The sequence below is a fragment of the Prionailurus bengalensis genome, chromosome B3, assembly GCF_016509475.1.
Source record: "Prionailurus bengalensis isolate Pbe53 chromosome B3, Fcat_Pben_1.1_paternal_pri, whole genome shotgun sequence".
NCBI classification, from domain to species: Eukaryota; Metazoa; Chordata; class Mammalia; order Carnivora; family Felidae; genus Prionailurus; species Prionailurus bengalensis.
Genome location: NC_057355.1, coordinates 126,351,982 through 126,367,274, shown reverse-complemented (window position 1 = coordinate 126,367,274; position 15,293 = coordinate 126,351,982). Strand labels below are relative to the sequence as shown.

General features: G+C 40.1%; 1 protein-coding gene across 4 annotated transcripts in view; it reads left to right on the top strand.

The window, feature by feature from the left end:
* The window catches only part of STON2 (stonin 2), a 155,084-nt gene that overhangs the window by 114,854 nt on the left and 24,937 nt on the right, over nt 1-15,293 (top strand). The window lies entirely within an intron of this gene.

Genomic DNA, 15,293 nt, shown 5'->3' with positions numbered 1-15,293 from the left:
AGAGAGCCACGCCTTAGGTTAATTATGATAACAAGAATAACCACTTATTAGGTGTCTGGCACACGCAAAGAATTATGCCAGGCACTTGCCTACATTATCTGTAACTCTCACGGCATCTTGCAGGGCATCATTATTCCATTTTATAGGTGAGGGACCTGAGGCTTGAAGAACTTAAATAATTTGCCTAACATCATCTACAGCCTACTTGTGGCTGCCACAGAGCAAGCCTGTTGTCTCCCACGTGCCATGCTCATTGTCAAGCTGTTTGCAGTGTTTGCTCTGATGATTAAATAATGTAAACACCCTTCTGAGTCAGTTCATCAGTCAACTGTGCACATATAAACCTATGTGGTTAGGAGAGGTTGGTGCCATGGTCACTCTTGCTGTAATTATTGTACCTTGACTGGATATGTCAATAAAGAGCCACTCAGCCTTGCAAACAACTTCTGAGCTCTTGTTTTGTAAATGCCTTAATATTCAGCAGCGCTAGCCTGCTGTGCCATCAGAAGGGATACTGAGCCTATTTCATGATCTATATTAAAATCTTGGATGCAGGTGCCACAGGAAGAGCCTTTATGTATTGAGAAAATTCTGCCATTTTGGTCTTCCCTTACTAGGCTGTCTCTCTCAGATTGATTTCTTACACTAGCCTCTGTTCTAGAAATCTGTACACCGATAGGGGTATCTCATGCAGATTAAAGTGAGCATTGCTGTGATCTGGGCACAGAGGAGACAGTGATAAAGTACATGTTCTGAGTGGTTTTGTACAAAAAGGAACAATGCAGAGTGACTGCTATTCCCACTAGTCCAAGTGTTTTTGGGTCTTGGCTTCTAACCCTGTATAAGCCACTCAAACTAAGATAGCCAACTCTACTTAATCCCAAGTCTCATGGTGTATATTGGGCACAAGTCATGTTCAAACGAGGAGGGAGATCAAAGCCAGCAAATCACTATGGGTTTGGGGTCTAATCTTAAGCTTTTCAAGCCTAGAAAGTCAATCATGTTCTTGTTTTGAGAGGTAAGGCTTTCTGGAGATTGACACACAATTTACAATAGGAGATGTATGTTGGCAGTATGAGTAACACCAGTTATTTGTTCAAAAACTAAAAGCTACTATAAATTGAGTTTCTTCTGCATGTGCTTAGATCCTTAGGTATTCACAACCACCCCGCAAGTTTCTGAATAGTTACTCACATTTCACAAATATCAGTACTGAGCCAGCATCCCAACCAGGTGGGCTTAGTTCCAAATCTTATACTCTTTCCACTCTTCCTCAGTACCTGAAAGCATTCTATCTGCTGTTATATTATCAGCTGAAATGCCCGCCCTTTTGCCAGTTTGGCTTCAGCCAACTCAGGCAGAATTATCAGTCATTTTTCATTTTGGGATCACACAGCACTTTGCATAAACCTATGAGAACACTTTGTATTGTATCATAATTGCAATGACAGTGTCTTACACATTGTTTTTTTTTATTTTTTTTTATTTTATTTTTTTTCTGAAATTTATTGACAAATTGGTTTCCATACAACACCCAGTGCTCATCCCAAAAGGTGCCCTCCTCAATACCCATCACCCACCCTCTCCTCCCTCCCACCCCCCATCAACCCTCAGTTTGTTCTCAGTTTTTAACAGTCTCTTATGCTTTGGCTCTCTCCCATTCTAACCTCTTTTTTTTTTTTTTTTTTTCCTTCCCCTCCCCCATGGGTTCCTGTTAAGTTTCTCAGGATCCACATAAGAGTGAACACATATGGTATCTGTCTTTCTCTGTATGGCTTATTTCACTTAGCATCACACTCTCCAGTTCCATCCACGTTGCTACAAAAGGCCATATTTCATTTTTTCTCATTGCCATGTAATATTCCATTGTGTATATAAACCACAATTTCTTTAGCCATTCATCAGTTGATGGACATTTAGGCTCTTTCCATCATTTGGCTATTGTTGAGAGTGCTGCTATGAACATTGGTGTACAAGTGGCCCTATGCATCAGTGCTCCTGTATCCCTTGGATAAATTCCTAGCAGTGCTATTGCTGGGTCATAGGGTAGGTCTATTTTTAATTTTCTGAGGAACCTCCACACTGCTTTCCAGAGCGGCTGCACCAATTTGCATTCCCACCAACAGTGCAAGAGGGTTCCCGTTTCTCCACATCCTCTCCAGCATCTATAGTCTCCTGATTTGTTCATTTTGGCCACTCTGACTGGCGTGAGGTGATACCTGAGTGTGGTTTTGATTTGTATTTCCCTGATAAGGAGCGACGCTGAACATCTTTTCATGTGCCTGTTGGCCATCCGGATGTCTTCTTTAGAGAAGTGTCTATTCATGTTTTCTGCCCATTTCTTCACTGGGTTATTTGTTTTTCGGGTGTGGAGTTTGGTGAGCTCTTTATAGATTTTGGATACTAGCCCTTTGTCCGATATGTCATTTGCGAATATCTTTTCCCATTCCGTTGGTTGCCTTTTAGTTTTGTTGGTTGTTTCCTTTGCTGTGCAGAAGCTTTTTATCTTCATAAGGTCCCAGTAATTCACTTTTGCTTTTAATTCCCTTGCCTTTGGGGATGTGTCGAGTAAGAGATTGCTACGGCTGAGGTCAGAGAGGTCTTTTCCTGCTTTCTCCTCTAAGGTTTTGATGGTTTCCTGTCTCACATTTAGGTCCTTTATCCATTTTGAGTTTATTTTTGTGAATGGTGTGAGAAAGTGGTCTAGTTTCAACCTTCTGCATGTTGCTGTCCAGTTCTCCCAGCACCATTTGTTAAAAAGGCTGTCTTTTTTCCATTGGATGTTCTTTCCTGCTTTGTCAAAGATGAGTTGGCCATACGTTTGTGGGTCTAGTTCTGGGGTTTCTATTCTATTCCATTGGTCTATGTGTCTGTTTTGGTGCCAATACCATGCTGTCTTGATGATGACAGCTTTGTAGTAGAGGCTAAAGTCTGGGATTGTGATGCCTCCTGCACACATTGTTTTTTTTTAAATGTAGGACCTGTTGCAGTGCCTGGCAGTGTTGTGTAGTGGAAGGACTGAGTTTAAATCTTGTGTCTAATTTTGCTAACATTATATCCTTAGCATGTGACACACCACCTATTAGCAAACCGTATATGCTCAGTAAATCTTGAATGAACTAATGAATGAGTAAATACAATCTTGGGTATTAGTTTTCCTCTGTGAATCTTTTTCATTATTAAAACTGATGGATAATAGTATCTACTTTGAAGGGTTGGTGTGAGATTAGATGAATCAATGAACCAGGGTAAGTGATGGTGTGCTAGTGACTTTTGAGATTCAGGTAGTGGTTTTAAGATTTATCATGTTGCTGCATGTCTAAATATTTAGGTTTATCATAACTGTAGTCCTCTATTATATGAATATGATGCAATTTGCTTATCCATTCTCTTATTGATGGATATTTGGGGTGTTTCCAGTTCTTTAATGAATAAAGTTGCTGAACATTCTTGAACAAATCTATCTGTGGACATATTTTTCACTTCTCTTGTATACAAACATGGGAGTGGAATTGCTGGATCATACGTTAGATGAATGTGTAAATTTATTAGAGGCTGCTAAACCATTTTTCCAAGTGATTTTACAACTTTATACTCTAACCAACAACATAAGAGAGTTCTAGTTGTTCTTCATCCTGTAACACTTGATATTATCATGCTTTCCAGTTTTAGCCATTCTAGTGGATGTGTGGTATCTCATTGTAGTTTAATTTACACATCCTTGATGTCTAAAAACCTTATCATGTGCTCCGTGGCCATTCATATAGCTTCTTTTATGAAGGGCCTGGGTTTTGGGGGGGTTATTTCTCTTTTTATTATTGATTTGTGAGGATTCTTTAGGGATTCTGAATATGTCTCTTTTCAGTAGCTTGCCTTTTTACTTTTTAAGTGATATCTTGATAAATAAATTGATTTAAGAAAATCAACAATAGCCAAAGTATGGAAAGAGTCCAATGTCCATCAATGGATGAATGGATAAAGAAGATGCAGTATATATATACAATGGAGTATTATTCAGCAATCAAAAAGAATGAAATCTTGCCATTTGCAACTACATGGATAGAACTAGAGGATATTACGCTAAGCGAAATTAGTCAGAGAAAGACAAATAGCATATGACTTCACTCACATGAGTACTTTAAGACACAGAACAGATGAACACAAGGGAAGGGAAGCAAAAATAAGATAAAAACAGGGAGGGGGGCAAAACATAAGAAACTCTTAAATATGGAGAACAACAGAGGGTTACTAGAGGGGTTGTGGGAGGGGGGATGGGCTAAATGGGTAAGGGGCATTAAGGAATCTACTCCTGAAATCATTGCTGCACTATATGCTAACTAACTTGGGTATAAATTAAAAACACAAAATTTTAAAAAATGAAAAAGAAAAATAGATAAATTGACAAAATCAGTTTATTATTTTTTTTTCTTTCATGGTAGTGCTTTCTTTGTCCTCAGAAGTCATTGCTTACCACAGGTCATGAGGTGGGTTTTCTATGTTTTCTTGTAGAAGTGTTATACTTTTGGCTCTCATATAGATCTGTGATCTTTCTCAGTTTAATTTTAGTATATATAGAGAGAGGAAGAGATTAAGGTCAATTTTTTTTTTCCATATGTATGTCTAGTTGCTCTAGAACATTTTATTGAAAAGAACTTTCCCGTTGAATTCTTTGGCACTTTTGTCAAAACCCAAATGACTGTATATGTTTGGGTCTACTTCTAGACTCTCTATTCTGTTCCGTTAACCTATTTGTCTTTCCTATCATGCTGTCTTAATTACTGAGTGTTTACAGTAAATCTTAAAATTTAGTAATGTAAGCCCTCCAGAATTTTCTTCTTCAAGATTATCTTGGCTATTGACAGGCTTTAATAAAAATTGACAGGGGTGCCTGGGTGACTCAGTAGGTTAAGCCTGCGACTTTGGCTCAGGTCGTGATCTCACAGTTTGTGAGTTTGAACCCCACGTCCGGCTATGTGCTAACAGCTCAGAACCTGGAACCTACTTCGGATTCTGTATCTCCTTCTTTCTCTGCCCCTCCCACCATGCATGCACACGTGCGCTCTCTCTCTCTCTCTCTCTCTCTCAAAAATAAATAAACATTAAAAAAAATTTTTTTTTAAATAAAATAAAATAAAATAAAAATTGACAGCTTATCCATTTCTACCAAAGGGAAAAAAAAAAGTCTGGGGATTTTGATTGGAATTGCATTGACTCTATAATTCAATTTCACAAATTTTTCTATCTTATACTTTGACTTTTCAAATCCATTAACATGAAATCTCTCCATTATTTACGCCTTCTTTAATGTCACTCAGCAGTGTTCCATGGTTTTCAAGTATAGAGAGCTTCTGTATCTTTTATTACATTTACTTCTGTGTATTTGATATTTTTATCATATTGTAAATCATAATTTTTAAAATTTCATTTTCCAGGGATGGCTGGGTGGCTCAGTAAGTTAAATGTCTTACTCTTGATCTCAGCTCAGATCTTGATTTCAGGGTCATGAGTTCAAGCCCCACGTTGGGCTCTGCAATGGGTGTGAACCCTACTTAAAAAATATACATAATAATATAAGATAAAATTTTCCATTCATTTGTTACTAGTATTTAGACATACAATTTGTTTTTAGGTAATGATTTTGTATCCTGAGACCTTGCTGTATTCACTCATTACTTCTATGATTTTGTTGATATTTTTGGTGATCATGCCACCTATGAAGAGTTTTAACTCTTTATTTTGCTTTTCATTTCCTTTCCTTACCTTGTTGCCATGCATATGCACTCCACTACAGTATTGACTAGAAGCAGTGAAATTGGGAGAAAACATTCAATATTTCATCATTATAATATTAGCTGAGTTTTTTCTTATATATACACCCTTTAGCAGATTGAGAAATTTGTCCTCCATTTCTAGTATGCTGAAAGTTTTTATCATAAATGGGTATTAAATCTTATTCATTTATTGAGATGGTCTCACAAAATATTCTTACACAACACATTATTGTATGCGTGTGTAAATAACATCTGTAATATTCCAAGGAGGATCAGAGGACTTGCCTAAGAGGACAGAAGTCCAGGCACATATTGTAAGGTGACCACCAGGTCCTAGTACAGTTTTGTGTCCCATGATTCCCACCTGAGTCCTACAGTTAACTATGTTATTTTCAGTTTCCCCTTCATCAACCTCTATAATAGTACAGATGTCTCTTATTTTGATGGTAAAAGTGGGACTTTGGATGCTTTTTATTATTTTTTTCTCTTGCCTGTATCTTCTAAATTTTCTTCAGTGAACATGAACTGCTTGTGTTAGAAGGAAGTTTTTAACCTTTGGTCTAATTAATGAGATTACAGATTAGTAGACTTTAGACCCATTCCTATCAATTCTTTCTGAAATTATACCCAAGTCACCTTTTAATTTAATGGTAGATGACTAAACTCTTCTTTGTTGATCTTTCTATTACTTAATTTCTGAAGATGTTCATTTTTTTCTGCTTTCCCAACTTAGGGTTCCTAGATGAAGTTCCCAGCACAATTAAGTTCAAAAGACTGTAATGTAGTAGCCAGAGTGGGAAAATAAACACAAAGAGATCATGCCTGTGTGTGCTCTGGCAGAAGTGTAGATCAGGGACTTTAGCCCTGCTTGAGAATTTAATGACTTCCAGCAGGTTGGTCTGATTCCAGAGTGATTTTGCTCAAAGGTAATTCTTTCTAAACTTTTTTTGTAATGTTTGTTTATTTTTGAGAGAGAGAGAGAGAGTGAGCATAAGCAGCAGAGGGGCAGAGAGAGAGGAAGACAGAGAATCTGAAGCAGGCTCTGCCCTGTCAGTGCAAAGTCTAATGTGGGGCTTGAACCCTCGAACCATGAGATCATGACCTGAGCCAAAGTCAGACGCTCAACTGACTGAGCCACCCAGGTGCCCTTCTAACCTTGGTTTTAAGTTCTGGCATTTATGTCTATCCAAAACAGTTGGGGATTTGGAATCCTGGCGCTGGAGAAGCCTCTGTCAGACCAGACTGAGAATGATAGCTCTAAGATATGGAATAGGGACTAGATAATAACAGACAGGCTGTTATTTCCAGCTGCTGTGCTTTGTTTTCATGGAACTGGAAGTCATTATCTGGAGAGCCACAAGTCCTTGAAAGTTCATTCCACTTCCGGGAAGTAAGAGTCACTTGCCTGCCAGCAGTTCGAACAGGCTTTTATCACTGGAGATGCAGAGCACCCCCCCCCCTTGCCCCCCACAAAGTCATTCTAAGTCACTGCCTGGTCAAAATAATCACTATTTTTTTTTTTCTTTCTAGTCACAGGTTCCTGATACAGGAATGTTTTCTGCTTTGTCTCAATACCTAATGTGCCTACCAGTGAATATTTGTTATTTCCATTGCTTTATGTTGATTATTAAAATTAAAATGTTCATACTAAGCAAAAACAAGACAAACAAAACAAACCTCAAAATGAAGAAATAAGTGCCCTCTTTCTCTTCTTTCATCAGTAATAATGAAAGTAATTTAAAATGTGTAGCATGCCATGGGGTACCTGGGTGGCTCAGTCAGTTAAGCATCCGACTCCTGATTTTGGCTCAGGTCATGATCTCACAGGTCATGAGTTTGAGCCCTGCATTAGGCTCTGCACTGACAGTGCTCAGCCTGCTTGGGATTCTCTCTCTCTCTCTCTCTCTCTCTCTCTCTCTCTCTCCCCCCCCCCCCCCTTTCTCTCTCTCTCAAAATCAGTAAGTAAATAGATAAATAAATAAATACGCTTTTAAAAAAATGTGTAGCTTGCCATATTTTACAAGTGACATGCACATGTCTCATTTGGTTCTCACAACCCTATTGTGATAGATAGATCAGCTTATTTTTATTATCCTTTTTAAAAGTGAGGAAACTAAGACTTAGAAATTAAGTAACTTGCTCAAGATTAGCTAGTTCTACAGACGTTGAGCTGCAATCCTAGTGCTGCTATACACGAGAGTGGTCAAGCTGAAGGTCGTGAGCTCTGACCTCCTGGGTTCAGATTCTAGCTGTACCACTTACTAGTCTGTGACTTTTGTCAAGTCATCTAACCTCTGTGCTTCAGTGTCCCCATCAATAAAAACGGGAGAAGGTAGGATCTATGTTATATAGTGTTCCAGGATCAAGTTAAAAGTTTCCCATACAGGTCTAGCAGGGCATCTGGCATATGGTACACGATTGAGGAGCGTCACCCAAGCCACTGCTGTTGTCTTGAACATAGGGGCGGTGGTGGGTTATTCTTCCTCTCTCCTTCCAGCTCCCTCTCTTGCCGTAAAACCTCAAGTCTGCTCCTCAAGTCACCAGAGAACTCTAGACACACTCCAGAAGTCACCAAGGGCCATGTGGGGTTAGACAATCCAATCCCAAATGAAATACTTTAAAGAAAAACTAACACCATAAAGATCTCTTTCCATGGCTCAATTTTGCCCTGATTTCTGAAGACAGTTTGTGCTTATCTTCTCTTATTCTTAACCAGAAATCTTAAGGCATTAGATAGAATACTTCATCCTCTCTAAATATTTTTGGGACCATTTATTCTTTATTTGCCAACAACCTTTATCAAATGCTGACTCGTGTATTTGCCCCAGTCTGCTCTTGAAGATAGGGCAGAAATTCCTTTGCTCTGTAGTGCATGCTGTTGAAAGGTCTTTGAGGAAGCAAACCTCTGGTTTATGTTGTGCAACCTGCCCTATAAAGTCACCAAGGTTCATGCTTTGAAGTGGGTGGATGATTCTGCCTTTATGTCCTCCACTTGACTTCTCTCATTTATGCGAAGACAGGGCAACAGGTAGCCACACATACCAATCTGCTGTGTGTCCAGCTGCAGAGGATACTCGATCTGACACTTAGGAAATGCCCTCAGTGTGGGAAACAAAGGTTACTATTTTTAAAGACTGGAAGGCAGCATGTTTGTCAACATTTCAGCATGTCACAGCCAGGCAAGCTTTAGATTTGAAAATAGAAGCCCTGATCCCATGACCTCATCTCTGTCTACTGAAGTCCCTGACTCTAAATGTCAGTGGGAGTCATATTTACTTCATGAAGCAAATTATCAGCATCGATCACCCTTTATCCAGCATCTCAGTTTCTCATGACCCTTCACGTTCCCTGCATGTCCCCACCAAGGCAGCCAGACACTACATGTATATCCTGGAATTAATACAAACTGCCCTCCAAACCCATTTAGCATCCATCATGCTCGTCCTAACAGCGTGGTCAGATACTGCCAACAGCTCCTGGCACGTACTGTCTTCCACACTGCCTGTTTTCAGTGTTGTCCCATGAAAACTCTGATGTGCGAATATTAACAACAACAACAAAAGTAGGTTCTAAAACCGTATATGCAGAATACTCCTGACTTTTAGATAGGTGTGTGTTCATGAATGTGTACTTGCACAGTGAGACAACTTGAAGGAAACACTAGAATGTGATGTCACTTACCTCCGGTGGCAGCAAGATTCAGGTGCTTTTGATGGTATGGGTTTCTGCACCATCCAAATTTTCTAAAATGTAACTTGTTCCTTAAAATTATCCAAAAAAAGTTAATCTTTATATTACAGAAACAAATTGTTAGTTATATTAGAACTTGGTGACTGGAACAATTCAAAAAACCAGTGTGCTTTAACATGAATTCACATATGAGTGCCTTGGATTTACTGGGCCTTAAATCCGGAGTTGTCCCTGGCTAAGGCAAAGAACACTCAACCCTGGTCCTGTGGACAGGTGGGGAACAAGTTGATTAGGCGGCATCCGTCACTTCAGAATGTAGAAAGGTATGAGTGTGTTTTTGGTCTTCCACTTTCCCTGCTCTCAGGTTACTTGATGCCATTTATATCCTCAGAAATACTGATGGTCTCTGGGACAGTTTTGAAAAGGCTATGACCTCTTTTTTTTTTTAATGTTTATTTTTGAGAGAGAGAGAGAGAGAGAATGCATGGGGGAGGGGCAGAGAGAGAGGAGGACAGAGGATCCAAAGTGGGCTCTATACTGAGAGCAGAGAGCCCCATGTGGGCTTCATACTCACGAACTGTGAGATCATGACCTGAGCTTGTGAGATCATGAGCTGAGCCAAAGTCACACGCTTAACTGGCTGAGCCACCCAGGCACCCCTAGGCTGTGACCTCTTTGATCTGATATGTAATCAAGCCTCTCAACATACAGGGTTTTTTTCCTGTTATTTGTTTAATTTAATTAATTAATTTGTTTGAGATAGCATGAGCCGGGCAGGGCAGAGGGAGAGAGAGAATCTTAAGCAGGCTCCACAGCCAGTGCAGAGTCCCATGTAGGGCTCAATCCCACCACCCTGAGATCATGACCTGAAACCAAATCAAGAGCTGGATGCTTAACTGACTGACCCACCCAGGCACCCCTCAACACACAGGTTTTGGTATAATATATCTGTAAATAACTTTTTATGCCAAGATTGCTTTTTGCATTTCTCTTTCTCTGTCTAAATGCAATAACTCTCCACCTAGGACCTACTCAAATGGCATGAGAAATTGTAGGACTTATTTGGAACCTAAAACTACCTCATTATCTGAATAATAATCATAGACCTTACCAAATAGCAATTGAGCACTTTTGAATGTTTAGAAACATGTTCACGTGTGTTACTTCATATTTGCTTCCAAACTAGAACAGGGATTATGATTATCCCATGTTACAGATGGGGAGGGAAATGGCACAAAGAGCCTTGCCCAAGACCATAGCAGGTTTGTGGCAGAGCCAGGACTAGCAATAAAGCCTTCTCTTCCATGGCTTTTTCCAAGCTCGCACAATACCAAATGTCTTTTTCCAAGATGTTCCCCAAGGGAACCTAGACTCTAAGGAGTAATCATTATAATAATAATACCAAATATTTATGTAATGTTTGCTGTGTAAACTTTACCTGTATTAACTCAGTCCTTACCACACTTGAGAGGTAAATATTATTATTATCTCCATTTTACAGTGGAGGGAACTAAAGCCTACTACATTTAAGTAACTTGCCCAAGGTCACCATGTTAATAGGTAGAGTAGCCAGGATATGAACCAGGCTAGAGCCACAGTCCACAGACCACTTGACAATGCAGTCAGAGCCTAACTTCTTCCCACCTGTTTATGTCTAGGGTGACCCAGACCAAAGATGACAGCTCTTCAAATAAGAGTCTTAAAATTCCTCCCCTCTAAACTTAGAGTTTGAAGTGTGTCTTATATTATTTCAACAGTAAGAATACTATTCTATTTCCTTGTGAAAAGAATAAGGGAGAATGGAGAGGAGCAACAAAATAGTTTTGCTCAAAAACCAGACAAGTTTGGGGGCACCTGGGTGGCCCAGTTTGTTAAGCATCTGACCCTTGATTTTGGCTGAGGTCATGATCTCGCAGTTCGTGAGATTGAGCCCCGTGTGGGGCTCTGCACTGACAGTGTGGAGCCTGTTTGGGATTCTCTCTCACTCTTTCTCTCTCTCTGCCCCCCACCCCCCCACACACTCATGCTCTCTCTTTCTCAAAATAAATAAGTAAACATTAAAAGAAAAAACAGACAAGTTTGGAAGTTTCTAGAAATTTATATTTGCCATGTTTCCTACAAAGATCTGGTCATCTGTCTCCTACCTGGCTACTAAAATAATTTCGATTGCAAGCAACAGAAGCCAACTTTACTAACTTTAAGTAAAATGAATTCATTCTAAGGATATGATAGTTTACAGAATTAGAAGAAAAGCTGAAAACTCAAACTCCAGGAAGTTGGTGTATCAGCTTTTACTGTGCTACATAAAAACCACATTGAAAATTAGCCCCCCGCCCCCCGACACACACACATACCCAGCTCCCCAACAATCATTTGTTTAGCTCAAGATTCTGCACATCCACAGTCCGGGCAAGCTTGAGCAATTCCTAGTCTGTGCCAGGCTAAGCTGTTCACCATAGGAGCTCACTCATGGGTCTGCAGTCACTGCCTGGTTGGCTAGGGTGCCTTGCATCTCCTCCACATGGTCATTTATCCCCCTGCAGACTCACTACATCATGGTCTTGGGGTTCCAAGTACAGCAAAAGAGGGCAAGCACCGTCACACAAGCACTTTTCAAGTTTCCATTTGTGGTGTATTTGATCCTGACTAAAATGAGTCCCATGTTCCAGCTCAGAGTCCACATGGAAAGGGACTGCCCAAGAGCGTGGAGAGAGGAAAGAAGAATCTGAGGCCATTTTTGCCATCTCTCAGAGATGGTCAGAAATCTTGGCAACTGTAAGCATCAAGCCGGCAAGAACTAATATGCAGGCTCTTTAGGGTGCCTCTATCTGAATAACTCAGCTCCCACTACTTTCCTGCGCTTGCTTCAGTCTATTCAAGATTTCCAACAAGTATCTGACTTTGCTTGGGTCATATGCACCATGGATGGGGCACACTGAGTGAAGATCCATGAAGACTTGAATGGGGCGGGGGGGGGGGGGGCGGAGTCTGATTGTGAAGTGGTTACCCAAAATAGGGGGGGTGGCGGTTGCAGGATAGGTAATACAGTATTTCTTCCATCGGTATTGTTGACTCCATTGATTTTGTCCTTCTGCTCTGAACCATGTAGGTTGAATTTTCCTCGGGGCTTTATTGAGAGCAAAGGTAACAGTCGCAACCTGTTACTCGAACAACAATTAAAACATTTACTTTGAAGACACTTGCTGAGCTGGTGATGTCCTTGGCACGGACCAGGATCTCACAGACATCTTCCTGCCATTGCTATTTATTCCCTGGGCACCAAGAGTGTAAACAAGAAAGGGAAATGAGGAGACTGGTGTTCTGATATTGAGGTCACACAGTCTTTGGCCCTGGCATCGACTCCAACAGTTATTTATTTAGGTCAGTTTCATAATTTCTGCAGAATTGGAAGACTGTTTTTAAAACTTTCTAGAAAGCAGGGAGGAGTGGTGATGAAGTCATATTTAGCATGATTCTAGGGAAGAGGGAAAACCTGAGATAGGTTGTTAGCATGACTACAGGAGCACTGGGGTATTTAAGATTGAATTATTGCCCAAATAATAGAGTTTAAGGGAATAAAAAATCTTAATTTGGCAAAATACTTCTCTCTTTGGACTGATAACCAAGACCATTTTTTTTCTGGTTACAACAGCCCACTGTTATAAAGGACAGGGAAGAGGTGATATCTTTGTGTGTATGTGAAGTCATGCTAAGTATTTGAAACATGCCTAGTGCACTATAACAATTTTCTCCAAATGTTTGGTCATGTTTCTCCAAAGACTTAATCATGAGCCTCTAATATTTGTGTGTGTGTGTGTGTGTGTGTGTATTGTGTGTGTATATATATTATAAATTTATTTATATATTACAAACATACTAGGTATTTTAGTAAATGTTTTATAACATATAAACAAAAATTAGAAATGTTTAAAGGATGGGTTAAAAAGTGAACAAAAATAGAGGTTCTGATGTTTTCTTCTCACACCCCAGTGGATCATTCTGGATACCTCCTTGAGTGCATTTCTCTCCACTTTGAGGATTACTTGTCCAGAATACAAAAGCATCTTAGACCTGCCCTACAATTAAAAAGGCACTTCTTTGTACCAGAGGAATAATAGAAAGTTGGATGTTCTGTCTTGACCAAAGTGTACTCAAGACTTAACACTTCCCTCATGTGATAGGCTAGTGCTGCTGTTTTGTAGTCACAATGACTTTGTGAATGCAGACCCTCAGATCCCTTATCATTCCCAAGCCTTTGGGGATTTATCTATGCAATGACTGTGGAAAGATTTGGACTCAAGGAATCATAACCTGAGATATTCTTCTCTCTCCATCCCCCTTTCCATTTCTTCCAGTTTTCTTCCTCCTTTCCTTCTTCAGTCTCCCCTTCAGTCTCCATCAGATTGATAATACAACTTCAAAGGCATTCTCTCTCCTCTTTGCCTTCCCTCTTCCTTTTGCTTCCTTGAGAATTCTAATAATATTTACATATTTTTATTGTGATAGCTAACATTTATTGAGCTGAAGCCCAGTTAAATGCAGTGTCCGTTAATGATCTCATTTCCCTTCACAATCCTGTTAAGTGGGTACTGTTGTTATTTGCTTTGAGAATTGAGAAATCCTGCAGTTTAGAGAGGGTTAAGTAACATGTCCAAGATCTCATAGTTTTCTAATGGCAGAGCCTGGACGAACTGACTCCAGAGCCCAAGCTTTACCCTTTTCTGTCTGCAGTGACACAAAACAGGCAGTAGAGACCAGCGTGAAGCCAGGAATTCAATCCATCATTAGTACAAACCACTTTAAAAATTTTTTTAATTTTTTTAATGTTTACTTATTTTTAAGAGAGAGAGAGAGTGAGCGCGTGAGTGGAGGAGGGGCAGAGACAGACAGACAGACAGACAGACAGAATCTAAAGCAGGCTCCAGGCTCTGCGCTGTCAGCACAGAGCCCTACATGGGGTTCAAACCCACAAATGGTGAGATCATGACCTGAGCCGAAGTCGGATGCTTAACCAACTGAGCCACCCAGGCGCCCCTGGTACAAACCACTTTTAAACCAGCCTTTCCCTTGTGAGCCTTGTGTCCACCTAGGAGATGCTGGTGTATATATGCCAGATGGTGGGAGTGCTGTAACAAGTCAGGAAAAGTACCAAGTGTGCAAATCATCTGGAAATAACACTTCACTGTTTGCCTGCGGATTATCTACCTCATGAGGGCTTCTGAAAAATTTGAAACGTTCAGAAATACAAATAGAGCTCCACCAGCTAGAATAAATTTATTGTCATGCTAGAAATTAGTTGCTCTCCTGTTTTTCTAAACAATTACCTTAACTTGATATGTTTACAGTTTGTAAGTTTCATCTGCCCTCAGTCTACATAAGAATGTCTCCTTCGATCTTGATAACTAAACAGGAGCTGGATAAGTACTGAAATGAAATGAAATTACCAACTCCAAATTCAATTGAGAAGAAGTGGCTTACTGCACACAGGAGCTGTTGGTTATTTGTTACTGTCATTGCTGAAAGTCCACATGAAAAACAATGAGCTTTGGGCAATATGGGTGAAAAGGGAGTGATTTACAGAGATTTTTTCAGCTATTGTCAATTGCCCTTAACCTTTCTGTTGGGTGATCTTAGACTGGCTAACGGTACCCCTACCACCAACAGACCTTTAGAACTTCTCCTGGAAGCTGTATTATAGCCTAGCAGAGTTAACACATGGAGCTAGGAGCCCGCTCTGCTCCTCATCCCCAGCACACATGTACCCAAGCAAGCATCTGTAATACTGTGTGAGAGCCCCCAGCTCTGTTCCTTTGCCCTTATCACAACCCCCGT